Consider the following 17,194-nt stretch of genomic DNA (forward strand, 5'->3'; position numbering starts at 1 on the left):
GGGTGTCTGTTCCCCCTGTAGCTTCTCTGGTCTCCTCAACCTGAATTCGGGTTAAATACTTAGAATGAAGTTGCAGATAATAATGCCAGTGATAATGGTAATGATAAACAATTCCTCAAAGTCATAGGTACTTTCTAGGAAGGTACTTGCATTGCACCGTGCTTATCTTCAGAACACCCAGAGAGGTCAAGGAAAAGATGCTTCTCCCAATTCAAAGCACAGTTTGCTCATGTCCAGAGATAAGAGGTGCACTCTGGTAACAAAAGCTGCATACCCAGGGCAACTCCGGGGGAACTGTTCTCTACTCTAGAGGAGGACAGGACTCTGGCGAGACGTCCTCTAAGGCTGTGAGGCATTGGCTTCACCTGCAGGAAAATCAGGCTTCCTTTTCCTTGACTAGGGTGTCGAGGAGATAGAGTGGGTACAACCTGTTGATCCATTAAAGCTTTGTTCAGTGGCCTCATGAATTTTCTCTTCTACTTCTGGAGATTAGCCAGCCTCACTTACCTAGAATTAGCCTTTTTTTACCTGCCAACACAGTATTAAATATTTATGTGCCATTGTGTAGCTTCCACAGCACCTTTAACCCTATTCTTTCCATCTTTCTACCACCGCCACGAGATGGAGAATGCAAATGTCATTAGACCCATTTTACTGAGGGGAAACTGATCTCAAAAAATGTTGTAACAAAACTGCAAGCAAGAATAATGAAGAAGAAGCAAGAACAGAGGTGGATCTTCTGAATTTGAGTCCACTTCTTTTTGAAACATCATCCCAAGCACACGCATACAAACACACCACAGTATCCATTCAAGTATTTTTCCAGTGCTGGGGATCAAACCCAGAGCCTCAGGCACACACGGCAAACACTCTACCACTGAGCTACATCTCCAGAGCCATCCAGGTATATTTTGAGTGCTTATTGTATACCATCCGTGTGCTGAGTTCTGGGGATTCAGTGTTGAATAAGGAGAGACGTGCTTGTCTTTGAACAAGAAACTTATAGAAGAGTTGGAGAGACAAACATAAATCTAAGCAATTATTTAAATTGTGATAAGTGAAAATATATCAAGGAAGACAGGCAGAGATGTTTGCAATCCAGACAGGCTGCTTGCTCACCTGGCACATGAGTCTGGTCCTGTGTGGCCAGTCTTGGGTCTTGGCAATGAAGAATGAGATGCCAAGCCAGAACAGTAAGCCCTGTAGGCAGGGGGCAAATAGAGGAGGAGGCCAGGGAATTTTCACAAGCACAAGCTTTACGATCCTGCTTTCTAGACTTGACTCAAACAAGGAAGAGGTGAAGGGATGCAGAGACCCAATGTGACAGCTTCTCAGGAACCCAGATGTCCAGGAAGGGCCAGCTCCTTCACAAGACTAGAAAGTGGGAGAGTCACATTAAGAAATCCACAGTTTGGGGGGATGGAATGTGTGAACTCATTCAGCCATAGCAGTACCATACCTGATGGCTGAATCAGGAGCTAATTATGGCTTTGTTCTGCTGGAGATCATGTTCCAGAGGCTCTCTTCTCTCTCTCTCTCTCTCTCTCTCTCTCTCTCTCTCTCTCTCTCTCTCTCTCTCTCTCTCTCTCTCTCCACCCCCCCCCCACACACACTACAACCACAATACACATATACAGTGTCATCCATCACAGGTCTTCCCCCTCCCGCTTCTCACTCTTACCCCCTCTCCGGGCACCCACTTGATCGTTGTTTCTGTACTTGTTGTCCATGTTGTGGTCCTGGGGATTTAATCTGGGTGTTCTACTGCTGAGCTATATCCCCAGCCCTCTTTTATTTTTATTTTGAGACAGAGTTTCACTAAGTTGCCCAGACTGGCCTTGAACTTGCCATCCTCCCACCTCAGTCTCCTGGATCACTGGGATGATAGGTGTGCACCGCCCCACCTGGCCACTACATCATCTTTGAAGAATCCCTTCCCTAGGGTATTCCTGTCATTCCATGGCACATCCCAGTCCCACCCTGTACACACCAACACACTGCCCACACTCTGCCTAATGCACTCCTTATATGGCCGCACATCATAATCAGTGTTCTATTGAGCATCTCCATTGGAGATGTCAGTGCGGCAGGAGGGCCCGTAAGGAATAACTCATTTAAACTGCCCACTTTGCAGATGAGCACAATTGCGGCCTTGCCCGGACAAACCAGGAAAGTGTCTTGTCCAAGAGCATATAAATAGCCAGTGTCAGAGCCAGAACCAGGAATGGGCTTGAGGAGTTCTTTGCCTGGTTCCATCAAATGCCACATCTTAAGACAAAAAAAATGAGTTTGATTGAAGTCTGGAAACCCCCTGGTCCCCAAATCCACCTTCTCAGAGTCCAGCCTTACCTTTAAGGGTCAGAATGTTGGATCTGTACTCACACCTTCAGCAAAAATTCCCTAGACATTCCTACCTGAGAGCAAGCATACATGATATATCAATAAATGGGACCCAAAGGAACATGAAACTTTAGAGAAATGAGGCATCATTCTGCCTGGGATTATCAGAGAAAGTGTGAGTAAATATTGCATTTTAGGCACTGGACTTTGAGAGAGAGAGAGGAGTAGAAGAAAAGCTTTTCAGATTAAGAGACAGATGCATGCACTGGTGGGTAAAGGAGAGGAGGCTGCCAGGTAGACTTTGTGATCGACACATAGACGTTGTAGTGTTATGTGTAATTCCTACCATGCACGTATGTTCTTACCACAAGCCAGGGTTTCTCATTTAATCCTCCCAGAAAACCTATAATCTATGAATTCGTGGTTTCAAAGAATTTATTGATAGCCTACTATGTGCCTGGCAAGTCTCAGGTGTTAGGGATACCTCTGTGAACAAAACTTCTCACAACATAATAGAACAAACAAATCTCTGCCCTCAAGTTTACATTCTGGGAATTGTTACCCTAGGGGATTGAAGGTGCTGGCTCAAATGACAAGTACCAAGATCTGAGTTCTTAAACCCCTCTTCTGCGGTAGTGGAAACCTAGAATCGGGGTCTTCAGGGTCAAGCCCAGGAGGCAGGGAGGCTTTCCTGCTGGGTTTTGAGCAAGGGAGTGGCAGAAGAAAAAAAGAAAGAAAAAAAGAAAAAGAAAACGGTTTTTCCCCTTTAGTCTGTCTTTCCCCATTCTATGTGTAATCAGAGGTCAGCACCTCGGTCTGACCACTTCTTTCCCATCCCCCCTACCTCCACATTTGCCTCTTTCAGGCTAGGGCTGACACCCGCTGCACAGAGCTGTGCCTTCTGCCACGCCTGTTTTTCACGGATTAGCTTCAGTGCGCCCTCAGGCAGCACCTGACACCCCTTCCACAGTCCCCCTTCAAGTGACCCTTTGTCCGGCCAAAACTTGTGAGCTCGATTGCCCTTCCTGCTCAGTTGTGAGAAGTTGAAAGTGAGGGTGGATGAGAAAATGAGGGCGTCCGAAGGGGACTGGGGTGCAGGTAAGAGTTGCAAACGAAGCGGGCCTCTGCCTTCACCTGAAGCTCCCCCTGTGACCAAGGCGAAAAAGTGTGATTGGAAACGCTTGTGAGTGCGAGTGCCGGCGCTCCGGGCTCCAGTCTCAAATTCTGGCGTGGGGAAGCAATGCCCTGCACTCGGCTGCTGGTCCGGCGGGTCTTGGAACCCAGAAACCCGGCTTTCTGCTGGGTCGAGAGGTGGGGAGATAATACTGGGAAAGGGAAGCTGTCAGAGGAAGAAGAGTTGAAGAAGAGGAGAATGCAGACAGAGGGAGCCGGAGAGGGGATGGATAAAGGAGTGTGCTGGGAATGAACGGAGGAAGGCGGGGTTAGATCAGGATAGGGAAAGTGGGAGAAAGGGAGCGGCGAGAAAGACTGAGCCGGCAGTGCCGCGGGGTGCGGTCTGGTGGAGTAAGAGCGCGGAGACCGGGAAGCGCGTCCGGCGCGGGCCACGAGCACCGAGTAGCCCGGGGGTCGGAGCGGCCCCAGCTGTCAGCCGGGAACAAAGGCCGCGCGCAGGGAGGACGGGGCTGCCGGCAGCGCCCGGCCAATCAGCGGCGCCGGCGCTGGCCCCGCCCCGCCGCGCCCCGCCCCGCCCGCGGCTCAGGGCCCCGCGCAGAGGCTGGCGAGCAGAGAGCGGGCTGCTGCGGTGGCTGCGGACCCGCTGGGAGGCCGAAAGTTTCTCTGCTCGCCTTGTCCAGCGATCCAGAGCCGCGAGCTGCTGCCCGCGTCGCAGGGACCTACCCGGCACCCCAGCTCTGGAGCAAGGGAGACTGGAGCACACCGCAAAAGACGCCGGAAAAAAAAAGAAAAAAAGAAAAAGAAGAACATCCTAAACCAGCCCCGAGGCTCAGGGCGAAGGTAAGATGCGGTGGACCAAGGATCGTGCCGGCTCTCGTGGAGTGTCTGCGGCCGCGGCAGGCGCCCAGCTGCAGGGGAAACTGAGCTCCCCGCGCGGCGTGCCAGTCCGTGCGTGCGTCCTGGCGTCCGTCGGTCTTTGTCTGTCTGTGTCAGTGTCTGTCTAGGTGGCTTTGTCTCCGCATGTAGCTGTCAGGGTCTTCCCCCTCTGCCACCGTGGGTGCTGCTGATCTGGCCCTAGCCCCAAGGAAATGATGGTACGTCCGTCAGTCCTTCTGTCTTTGTCTGGTCTCTGGCAGACAGGGATTACCTACTCCCAGCCCCGAATCTGATCTTGGAGACGTAAGTGTTAGGTGACACTAGTGTCAGAGGTGAGGCGAGGAAGTGAGGACACAGGGGCTGAGGCCCCAAAGAGGGTCCGACAGTTAAGGACCAGTCGCTGAACTTCGCCGCCTGGAACTTCGGAGATGGGCCATGGACGCACGGGTGGAGAGAGGACACGGATGCAATTAGACGCTTGGCATGTTTCCCTGAAGGAATAAATCACGGGAGGTGAAGTGGGTAGAAAGAAAGGTGGGTGAACCTGGTGTCTCAGCGGCCTTCTGGAACTACAGATCACCAGGGTCAGTCCTGGACGTGCAATGCAGGCAGTATCTGACACACAGTCATGTGCAATCCTTTCCCCCACCACAGGCAGTCAGGCCCCCACTCCCTCCCCAGCCCACCCTACTATAGGCTTAACTCCTCTTGTCAGCAGCCTGCTGAGCACACAACCAGGCAGCAACAGGCACGGAAACATCAAGGGCCAGGTGACGTTTCTTTTCTGCTCCAAGTGGAAAGGATTGAATTGCGGAGCATATGAGTGTTCTGCTCACCCGCCCACGGGTGTCATGCCTGGGAAAGTGCTGCAGACTTGTTGGCTTCCGAATCTCAGCTTCCTAAAAACAAGGGATGCTGATGGATCCCCAGCACCTAAGCAGGCTACTATCAGCCCCCCCTGCTCTGGTCATTGAGTGCTGGCAAGCTGGTGAGCAGGCACTGAGTTCTGGACAAAGCTTTGCTGCTCCAGAGAAGGGTCCCCCCCTCTGCTGGAAGTGCAGCCTACTAGTGATCCTGGGAGCCCTGGAGCCCAGCCACGGGGAGATCAGCTGCCTACACCAAGACCCTGGAGAGGAGGCTGCGGTTAGGGGCAAGAGAGGATTTGTAACTGGAGCTTCCTCCAAGTTCAAAAATAATTTTCTACAGGCACTCAGGGAAAATGGAGGTGTTTGAAGGGTGTGTGCATATGGGTATGTACAGCTAGCCTTTACAGACAAGAAGGGTGGTTGTGTTCAAGGCTGGAGAAGAGTCTGTGGGCAGGAGCTGTGGGCAGAACATACACACTAATCAGGTGTGGCCCTACATCTTGCATTTATCCAGCGCCTTTCTTCTGAGGGACTTTCTGTGCATCATAGATATTATCTCATTTGTTATCTCCTTTATCCTCACAATGTAACTACCAGGTTGGCATGAGACATGGTTTACTCTCTGTGTCTGCCAGTGGAGAAATCGAGGCACCAGAAGGGAGGGGTGCCCCCTGAGGCCCCACAGCTACTGGGAACAAAGTCTAGGCTAATGGGAGTTCAAAAAGGAGGCCCTAGCTGGGTAGATTTAAGTGTGAGACACTCACCTTGATGGAAATCAGGAGAAAACAGTGGAAAAGGGAAGGAAAGGCGTCTTTCCAGGATGAGAGGGTGTCTGTAAGCGAGGGAGAGGGAGGGTGGGACATTCACTGTTGCTCAAGATGGTTGTCATTTAATAGTTATTGCTGCCACTGTGCACTTTAACAATTTAACTTGCTTTGCCAATTCAGCTCATGCACTTGGATGTCTGTAGGAAGCCCCCTCCATCTGCATGTGCTTCAGTAAATGGTGGCAAGGGCTAGCATTAGAAAGGTGGGTGTGCTGGGAGCGCCAATGCCGTCTACCTCTTCACCCATGCATGCAGACCTCTGGCGTCTCAACACCCAATGGCAAATCTTGTCCTCACACTCTCCCAAAGCATGGGCACTCCAGAAAGGCTGCAGAGTTGAATACAGTAATGATGAAGAGCTCGGGATCAAGCAGCTTATGGACTAGTGAGATGGACAATATTGTAATGAGATTTAATGCCATTCACTAAATACTCTGTGTACCCAGTACTTTTTAGTCATTATCTCCTTTAAGTCTCACTGCAGCCCTGCCAGGCATGCATGTGTGATTATCAGAGGAGAGTGAAATAACTTAGCTAGGTTAGAGGCTACAGGAACAGGGATTTGAATTCAGGTCCATAAGACTCCAGACCCTGGCTCCTTCCACATTCTCCTGCTGCCATTAAGCAGAGAAACACATGTTCCTTCTGTGCAGAATATTCTCACCTGGCACCTCTACTTCTCCCCCTAGCTAGTCTGGTCAAGGGCCTTCCTCTGAGTTCTTGCCACCATCCCGTGGTGTCAGGGTATTGATTAACTGACTTCCCAAGAACTGCAAAGTTCCCAGAAGCAGAGGTCTTCTCTTGAATTCCCAGTTCAGAATACACCGCTGGGTTATGATGAGGAGTTCCCTTGGCAGGGAGCACTGTGACATCCAGTGGTGGGTTTCTGCACGAGCACACTTTGCTGGTGTGACTTCTTACTTCCCTTCCTCTGTTATAGGGCCTCTGCCTGGGTAAGCTGCTCCTGCTTTGTCCCAGGCACTGCCTCCAACACTTCTGGTGCCTAAGAGAACCCCAGTCCTCACCCACTCCATCTCCAGGTCCAGAAACGTACAAGTACAGAAGCGGGGAGATGCTAAATGGGATTTAAGAGCCAGAGCTTTGTACACTTCAATCCTCTGGGGCAGATTGTTCCAGGGCAATAGTGAAGGGGTTCTGGGATTTTGCCAGCAAAGAGCTATTCAGTCTGGGGAACCTTTAGGTAGCTTACATCTTAGCTCTCACATTTTAGTTTGCTTTTGAATTGATCTTTGTGCTCCTGCAGTTAGGACACTCTTGACACTGAACTGGGAAGTATGACTTGTTACCATGTTTGGGTAGATAATCTGGCCATGGTTTCTCCAAGGCCACACCATTAGGTAGCTTTCTTCCTGTGCCCTTTGCATCACCTCGGTATTTCTCAAATCAAGTTGGCAATGTGTGTTATCCAGGGTTCATAATGAGTTTAGGTTTCCTTTCAAAGATCACTATTCAAGTTTGGAAAACTCTGCATTTCACTATTTAGTCAAGATCTTATCTATGTGGGGTGCCAGGGAGATGAGTGATTTTTATTTTTAAAGGCTAAAAAAATAATTGGAAAGAGGAACCAGCTCACATGAATCAGTAACAAGTAAATTGGAAATGGGTTTGTACCAACTTTGAATGCAGCAGCTGTCCCGCTGGAAGGAGGTGAACTAGAGATATGAGGGAGGTCATGGTTATGAACTGAACCTTGAAATTGAATCTAGGAAGGTATAGAGTAGTTGGAGCAGTCCCCAGAGTCAGTCCTCCAAGACGCTAGCCGAGAACCGAGGAGCTGAGGCTTACTCTGCCCAGGGGGACCCTAGCAGGAGCCTGTCTCCCCCTTCCAAAACGACATGGTGAATGAAAAGCGGAGGTAACTCACCTGTCACCTCTGCCTCCAATCAGGGTGCCGATGGACCACTTCCAGTATACAGAGCTCCTCGTCCAAGGGTTTAGGGAAGTCATTCAAACCCTCTGGCTGACATCAAGCAGAGCTGGACTCAGTTGCCAGGCTGCAGGGTGAAGCAGCCTTTTCTCGCTACAGTTTCTGTTCGGTGCCTCCCACATCACACTGTGTCTGAACCTTGCCCTCAGCCATCCCTAAGCTTTCGGTAATAATGATTTTAATCCTGTTTTTACTTGCACAGGACTTCAGACTTTAAAAGGGAACACATTGTTATTAATATTTCCCATCAACCCTGGAAGATTTCCTTTATCATTTGGCAGACAAAGAAATTGAGTGAACCTTTTAGAGGTGTAGGAGGTCTTTTAAGATTTTCCCAAGAGTGTTGAGATTTGAACCCATTATTCCGCCTCCCAGTCATGCTATAACTGGACCCTACAGATTATGCAGGGGCGGGTGCTGGGGATCAAATCCAGGGCCAACACATGTTAAGCATGTGCGCTATCACCGGGCTCTACCCCCAGTCTAATTAGATTTAGATTCACTGGAAAGTATTAATATGCCTAAGAAAAAAAATCAAATTGATAAAAACTCAGTTACTTTCATAATTATTATAATTTAGCATGTACATCTTCAAAATTTTTTCTCACTTTTTCTATTCCTCTCTTCTCCCTAAGCACTTTGTATGTGTGTGTGTGTAATAAAAGCTCAAAAAAACCAATAAACTAGGACAATAGAATGTCTCCTTGGAGTTTGCTTTAAAGAATGAAATTTAGCATATTTTATTTTATTTGGGGGGGGGTACTAGAGATGGAATCCAGGGTGCTTTACCACTGAGCCACATCCCCAGCCCTTTTTATTTGGAGACAAGGTCTCACCAAGTTACTGAGGCTGGCTTTGAACTTGCAATCTTCCTGCCTCAGCCTCCCAAGCTGCTGGGATTACAGGTGTATGCCACCATGCCCAGTTTTGTTTTTTCTTCATAGCTAATCAATTCGTAAGGTTTTTTTGGGTCCGCTTCACATTGAAATGAGAGCACTATTTTATTGCCCCAGAATCTGAATTAGTGATATTTCATTGGTATGCTTTATTCCATAGTCAATTTCTTGACCATAGCAACTAAGTTCCACACTGAAACAGGGTAGCAGTCTCTTCGCTGAGAACTTAAGCACTGTGTGAAACCAGATCTCTGGGGGAGTGATTGGGACACAGGCCACCCCCAGTGGAGGAAAGGACTGAGTGAGTGACGTGGGAAGGAGGGTGCAGGGGCTGGCCCAGGGAAAGTGGAAGAAACAGTCGGTACCAGCAGGGTCTGTGTGTCTCAGCTCACAGCCAGAGCTGGTTGTACTAATCCATCCAGAGAGAGGGTTCATTTTTCTTACCAAGTGATGGGCAAATTAGTGTCTGAACAGATGTGATGTAGGTTGCGTCCAGTGGGACAAAGGCGGCAAAGAGCAGCCCTCTGATCGCGGATAGATTGCCTTTATGTCAGTTTATCCCTTTCCTCCAGGAAGTCTGCCTGAGCGCGTGCAGCACCTCACCATTCATTCATCCACAGCTACCGCCCCTCCCCCTGAGCTGTGCCCTCCTCTGGTACCCATTCACACACTCACACGTGCGTGGTACAACACCCATCCTCAGAGAGAGAGACCCTAAGTTCTCAGGACCAGGAAGGGCCCCTCATCTGTCTAGCTGGACTGGCCTCCCTACAGCATGATGGGAGGTGTGCTCAGGCAGCCCCCTCCCCCATATCACAGAACCTCCATCTCGTCCATGCCCAGACAGTCTAGGGTGGCCTCGAGCCCTTCAGAGCTGCAGATCCTCCCAAGCCAGGCAGCATCTAGAGAGGGGGAACCAGTCTGGGTGAGACTCACAGCTCGAGGGGCATATATTAAAGGAGCCCCTCAAGAGATGTCCAAAGTGGAGCTGAGATTGGGGGTTGTGGTGAGCTTTGATCCCAAACCTTGCCCTGTCCTGTGCATGCATCTCACTATGGAGACGGCTGTGGCAGTCCCTGCCTGGGGCACTCGGGGCCGAGCCCTGCACTTGGCTCGATGGTCTGCTGGCTTTGGGGGCACCTTCGCTCCCCTTGCCTTTGCAAAGCCATTTGCTGCTAACTCACCCTCCTCCTGGCACCCTGGACTGCTAAATTGGTCTCAACTTGCTGTACTTCCACCCACCACCTTAGTCATTATTCGCTGGCAGCATTCAGAGAGTGGGTGTAAAGCCGCCGAACATTATATTCCTGCTGTAAAGAGAGAGAATTGAGTATAGACATGCAAGGAGAGGGGAGAGGGAAGGAGGGAAGAGAGAGTAGGGGGGCAGGGAAACGAAGCTTAGGGTTTGCAGGCACCTTTCCCTGGTGACCCCCGTGACACTCAATGGTGGGGCTGTGATAGGGGAGTGGGAGGTGACGCAGGGGCCCACTCACGTCTGAGGGCTACGCAAGGCCCGTCTGGAAGGAGGAAAAGAGAGCCAGCGGGAGAGAAGGCTCCCGCCCTCCGTGAGTGCTCTGTTCCTTGTTCCTTGAATTCTACAGTATGTACTTGTCAATCCTACTGAGCACTTGTTCCCAAGTGTAGGAATTTAGCTTTTCATCTCTCTCGTCCCTCCTGGCTGAGATGATAAGCCCCTTGAAAGAGAAAGTGTGTCCTGCCTCCAATGTACAGCAGCAGGCCCTGGCTCCGCACCACATGGCTGAGACCCATGGTGGTGAGGCCTGTGAAAGCTCTTCTTACTCAGCCATTTTGGATTTTCTATGCCCAAGGGACATAGAACTTGGAAACTCAGGCAGGCAGGAGAAGAAAGAATAATGAAGGAACTTGCAAGGATTGGTCTACCATCTCAGTGAGGAAGCTCCAGCCCGGGTAAGGGTTCCGCAGGAAACAGGCTAACAGAGCAGGAACTTAGAGAGCTCTGTCCTGGTGTAAATTGCTCCCAGGGATCTCCAACTAATGCATGGCACCTCGTGATGGCGCTTCTGATGCCCACGCATTGCATTGGAGCTGGCGGGAAGTGGAGAAAAGCAGGGACGGCATTAGGCAGCAGGGACAGCATCAGACAGAGTGACCTCGACAGGAAGTTCTCTAAATCACTGATAAGAGTTGATTGGTCACTGGGAGAGGAAGAGGAACACATCCCCAACCCAACAAGGCTTGGGAATTAGGATACACTCAATCCAGGTTCCTTTTACCCTCTCCTAGAGGGAAATGATGGGGAAACCCTGAGAACAGAAGCCCCCACACCACTAGGAAGGCAGAGGGACACACCATGCTGAGACTGCCGAGGGGCAGGGACCATGAGCCCCAGGCTGCTCTTGACCTGCAAATCCCCAAGAGGCAGCCTCATCCCTAGTTTCTGCAGGATGCCTGAGCTGGGTCTGTCCTGCCCCTGAGCCTGACTGAGGTCATGAGCAGCACATTTCAGAGGACAAGTTGAGCACTCCAGACAGCTCCCCTGATTTACTGCAACCTTCAGACATTCCAGCTCTGCCCCCCCTGCTCCTGGCTGGAAGGACATCTCAGAAGTACAAGGGGAGGAGGAAGGGAGGATTGGGCTGAGTTCACATCTCCAGGAGACAACCCCCCACCACACCCCGGCCCTGCTGATCAAATTCCCCCAGCCCCAACGCCTCCGTGGCGCCAGTGGAGAAACCGCACTGCAGGCAGGTGGGGGAAACAAGAGGAGCCCAGAGGAGCCACCCCCAGCTCCACCTGCAGGGTAAAGTGAGCTGGCCACAGAAGGAGGCCCAGGAAGGAGTCCTCAGCTGCCTTGGGCTCCTCCCCCGGCCAGGCTGCAGCTGCCCTGCTCAAAAGCTGGGCTGTGCAGCCAGCGCGTGGCTGGTGGGGCAGGTGCGGGCGAGAAGTGTGGCTTTTCCTGAAACTCAATTTTCTAATCTAGCAGTGTAGCAGCACAGGGCTTCAGCTTCCCTGGGCTCTCTAACAGTGGCTCCAGATAGCTGTTAACTTAGGAAACTTCTATATAGGTGCTACAGTCCAGGGATCTAAGATTCATCAGGAAACTAGAGTCTGCATTGAAGAAATGTCTGGTACCCTGCATATGAACACACACTTCAGGGTTGGGAGGATCCTTCAGAGTCCTTCTATCCCCATCACCCTCTCCACGCCCCTCCCCACCCACAAAAAAAAAAAATGTTTTCCCAGGTTGTTGCCTTTTCTCTGAGAAGTCTCGCTGTGAACCCTAGGAGCCCAGTTCTATTTTTGTTCCACTCTTATAGAATGCTAGGTTCATGTCAGACTATGGGCTGAATCCTGGGAGGTGCAACCACAGATCTGCTGCCATCATTGCTCTGGTATTGGGGATGAGACAAATACATTGTTTAAAAAACCATCCTGGGCCAGGTGTGGTGGGTGGCACACACCTGTCATCCCAGCAGCTTTGAAAGCTGAGGCAGGAGGATCGTGAGTTCAAAGCCAGCCTCAGAAATTTAGAGAGGCCCTAAGCAACTTAGTGAGACCCTGTCCCCAAAGGGCTAGAGATGGTGTGGTTTTTGCAGGGATCGAGAGGGGGATGGCAAGGTGGAGGACAGCCAGTGGTAGGAGACTAGAAGGCTGGTTGGATTGGGTGGAGCAGGGCCTCATGCTCTCTGCTGAGGAGCACAAATGCTATCTGGGAGGCAGAGGAGTGGCAGAGAGCAAGAGGCGGACCTTGGTTGGAGGCAGTGAATCTAGCCAAGGAGTATAGAATAGATTTTGAAGGTAGAGCGGCTTCTTTCTAGAAGTAGCCTTGCTTATTGGAATGCCTGTTTCTCCTTCCCTTACCTCCTAGTTGACGGCACCTGCTCTCAGAGATACTCTGTCACCTGGAAATATTTCGGGTAGCTGAGGCTTCAAGAAGGGGAGAGTTCATAATCCAAAGTCAAGGTTCTGGGTCCAGGACGTATTTTTATAACAGGGTACGTGGGTAATGCTTCCCTGCTTTGGATCTGTAAGAAATGATAGAGGTCTGCCTCCCGTACCCCGTTTTTTGTGGTTGTTTTGTTTTAACAGAGAAGTGCAGAGCGACTTGCTCAGGCTCCCACCGCTGGTTAGTGACAGATCCAGGGCTAGCGCTTCCCCTTGGACACTCACTAACCCACTGCTATTGTGGGCTGGGACTGGAGAACCGGTGGAGTTCATTGCACCCTCAGTTTGTGAGTGGAAGGCAGGTTTGCTCTGGGGACACACGTCCATAAGGAGATGTCTCCAGCCTGGTGGATTTTCTTCCCCGCCCACATCAGGGACGGCCCACACCCAGGTCTCTTTTCCTCTCCTCTCTTCCTTCTTGTTTCTCTGGGTGCTTTAGACGACTTCTTTTCTCCTGTTCCTCTGCCTTTTCTGCCCTTCTGAGTATTTCGAGATGCTCCCAGAGAAGGTGACAGCAAAGGCTTCCTATGCCAGACGCAGTTGCTACCAGTTGGTACTTTTAAAAATGAAAAAAGTTTCCAGCCTCTGTCTCTCATATGTGCACAGCTTCACGCAAACCCAGACAGAATGGGAGAGTTGTGGGGTGCCAGTCGGCAGCGCTTACCACCTGGAGCAGCGACACCACCCAGGGAGATTCCAGACAGGAGGCAGGTGCCCATCTGGGATTGGTGACCAGCCAGGACAGGCGGGACATCCCTCCACCTCAGAATTGCAAGGGGCCAGAACAGCATGGCCTGCCTGCCTCACTCTGGAAGGCTCTTCAACCTGGTCCCTGCCTAGAGTTCCCTTCTTGTCTGCTAAACACCATGCGGCCGAGGGAAGGAATATGGTTGTGACAGTCTGTGAGGACAGCAGGTGACTCCGGAGTTACCTCAGCCTGTGCCAGGCTCCCTTAGCCTCCAGGAGCTGTCTGTCCCCATCCAGAGAGCACCTGCTGCCCACGGGGAGAGACCAGGTGAGCCCTAAAGGTGAGGCACAGGGCTGCTCATGTGTGTTGAACCTGTGGAGGAATTTGAGACTAGAGAGTGGAAAAAACATGGTGTTGGGAATCGGATAGACCAGCGTTCGGATCCAGCTCTCCTACCTGTTGAAAGTGTGGTATTAGGCAAGTTACTTGCCTCTGTGAGCCTGTTTTCTCATCTGTAACATGTATTGTGTCTTATATAGAACTTTTATGGAAATCGCATGAGCCAATATAAAGCAAAATCACATGAAACATGGTAGTAGCTCGATTTATGTCGGCACCCACCCCCATACAGCCTTCCCACCAGTTCCAAAGGGAGGAGACTGGACCTGAGGCTGCCTGGCCTGAGCAGGAGGTTGTACACCCTTGGTGTGCCTGCGTGTTCAGGGGCCAGGAAGGGACAAATTGGGTCAGGCAGTGCCACCAGTGCCTACCACCTTGTCATCTGCGTACTCTGGCAAAGGGAGACTGTTTTAACGGAAAACAGCATGGGAAAGAATCACTTCCACCTCTGCCTGCCTGGATCTGCAAATTCGTTAATCTGACATCATGCATGTATGATGTCAATCTGACTAAATCAAAATAGACTAAAAGCCCATGAAATTACGTAGGCAGATGAGTGTTACATCATCTTGAATGTGCCAAGGTAGGGGCCCAGCACTGAAAGGAGATCTCTTGCTCAGATTGGCTTGTGCCAAATGTGCATGCAGGAGGGGAGGAGAGAGGGACAGGGTAAGGCTGTCCTAGCCAGCTGGGCCTCCCTTCACACTCAGGGATGACCTGGCTGCTGCTGAACAGACTTCAGGAGATGCAGAGTCCTCCCCAGGCTGAACCACTGAACAGAGGGCAGGTTACTCCTCTCCCCTTTCTTCCTTCCTCCTGCCTCCTCCTTCAGAGTCAAGGTCTTTCCCAGCTGAGTCATTTTCAGGATTATGTAGCACCTGAGAACAGAAAAGGGGGAGAAAGAAAAACAAATAAAATGAAACCTCCTGGTTCCTTCTAAATCTCTCTGTTGCAAAGATGTGAGAGGGCCCAGGTCTGGCTGGGTCTCACACAGGAAAATGCAAAAGCCATGTTAAGGAGTCTGATTCTGCACTGGGAAATGGGAGACACACTTATGCTTAAATGGCACTGAACAAAATGGTAGGAGGAGCAGCCAGGGTGGGCCAAGGAGAAGCTGCTTCTGTTGAGGACACACGTTTTCCCACGTGGAGTGGCAGGCAGAGGTTTCCCGCACCTTACAGGAGGGCTCCATATTGACTTCCTTCTCTTTACCTCCCCACACCAGTGGATTCCCAGTAGGAAGAACATTTCCCTGCTAATGGTGTGGCCCAGAGAGTTGAGGAACACAGCTAACAGGTATCCAGTCTGATGATCTGAGTTAGAACTGCCTCATTTAAGCGCAGCATCTGCACTGCTCTGACATGCTGGGGAGAGGGCAGTGTCTGCCCACAGGGGGCTCACGTGGCTGGTGGGAACGTTAGGGGAGGGGTTGCTGCCATACCTGTGCCAGCTCAGTCGCACAGCCACTCAATTCTAGGATTAAAAGTGACTTAAAAGGTCTCCAAGAGCTGCCCAGAAACAAAGGAAGCCCGCGTGTCCCCCAGGCATTCTCAGCCCCACCCCTTAAATTATGCAGTGGTGCAAACCTCCCACGTGTGGGATCCAGGCTCCAGTTCAAAGGGCTGCCCTCTGCCTGGTCCTGGACGGCTATTAAACTCCCACCTGACCTTCCTTGCTGCAGAGATTTAGAAGCTGATAAGAGACTGCAAACTTGTGAAAGAAGGACAGGGCAGGTGGGAGGACAGGGCAGGCTGGAATTAGGCCTCACTGTCTTTGGCATAAAATGCCTTCGGGAAAGCCTGCCAAGAAATTAGGGTGCTACCCTGAGGTCCCTGCCTAAGATGTTTCCACCTAACAGGGACCAAAAGAAGTGCATTCCAGGACAGGAGACATGGAGAGAGGGCAACTCAACCCATAGCCTCTCTCCTTCCCCTCCTTTTTTGCCAGCAATTGTAAACCATGTTCTATTGCCTGACCCCAGAGCCGCTTAGGGATGAGGGACCAAGAGGCAGGTGAGGACCTTCTGGGAGCTGCCAACTGTGGATCTGGTTTAATTATAGTGCAGGTCCCTGGGCCTTGTCCAGACCTGTGCTTCCCAGGCAGCCAGGACAGGAGTGTACAGAGACAGAGTGACAGGGGCACTCCAGGGATCAACCATCTGTCTGCTTGAGCCCCTTCTACCTGAGAAGGGCTTTCAGGAGCTCAGTCTTTGCAGGCAAATCTGTTTCTACGCTGAGTGATAGACAAGTGCATCCCAGAGGTAGAATCTCATTTCCAACGGTGGCGACTGCAGGGTTCTGTTGTCAGAAGGCCACAGGGTGTCTGTCTGTCCGGTGTGTTCGAGACCTGGTCAAGACCCAGTATGGCCTGCTGCAAGCCGGCCCCTGAGCTTGTTCTTGCTCACTCTTCCGGGTCCACTGTAGAAGTGAGAGGAGTCTCTGGATCCCTCCACGGTCTCCTCCTCCCCACTTCCAGCTCAGGACCCAGGTGAAAAGCACACCCCACAGATGCCCAGGTTGAGGCTTCCTCCAGAAAGTGGCAGAATTTGAGCTGAATCATGGAGACCTCTTCCTAGAGGCCACCCCCTTGCATGCTGCAGCCTGAGAGGATGTTTGGGCACAGACCCATCCAAAAAGTCCCTGGGGAAAGATGGATGCCCCTGATCTCATCCACATCTGGGGCTAGGCCACGGTCACCCAGCCAGGATTTAGGACAGAGCTGAAGGAAAAGAAGACACGGCTTCAACCCAAAACCCTCCAGCCCCCAAACCCTGTGTGGCACCATGGCAGGAGCTGAGCATGCTTTCTCAACATATATGGAGGCTTCCAGTGGCTCTCCAGGTGAGCGCTTCCTGTGTGGGCTGCTCTATGCTGCGCCCTGGGGACACCACAGTGAATCAGACAGCCAGCGCTCTGTCCTCAGGGACTTTATCATCTGTTGAATAGATCAGTGATTTTGAGGAAATTTAAGAGCAATTCTTCCAATCAACTGATCCTACTCTTTTATACTAAAATGCTTTTGATATTAATCTTTTTTTTTTTAGTCTAATCTCTAAAGTCCCCAAAGGGAAATATTCTCCAATGGAAATGTGCTCAGTTCTTTAGATCAGAAAAGACAAGAAATAAAGCCCAGGGCCCTGTAAACCTGTGGAAAAAAAATATATCAAGACTTTGTCCCAGCCATCCTACTAAATCTTGAGTTATCAAGACACATATGTTAAAAGAAAAAAAAAAAGCCATAATTTGAGATCTTAATTATATCCCAGTTCTTTTACTAATAAAATTTCACTTAGTA

At 50.8% G+C, this 17,194-nt stretch overlaps 1 protein-coding gene across 1 annotated transcript in view; it reads left to right on the forward strand.

Moving 5' to 3' along the window:
- Positions 1-4,175: 4,175 nt before the first annotated feature.
- The window catches only part of Lzts1 (leucine zipper tumor suppressor 1), a 54,001-nt gene continuing 40,982 nt past the window's right edge, over positions 4,176-17,194 (forward strand). Inside the window, exon 1 of the mRNA XM_005329290.4 lies at positions 4,176-4,314. The gene's annotated coding sequence lies outside the window, so the exon portion shown is untranslated. The remainder of the gene's footprint in view (positions 4,315-17,194) is intronic.

Source organism: Ictidomys tridecemlineatus, chromosome 14, assembly GCF_052094955.1.
Source record: "Ictidomys tridecemlineatus isolate mIctTri1 chromosome 14, mIctTri1.hap1, whole genome shotgun sequence".
NCBI lineage: Eukaryota > Metazoa > Chordata > Mammalia > Rodentia > Sciuridae > Ictidomys > Ictidomys tridecemlineatus.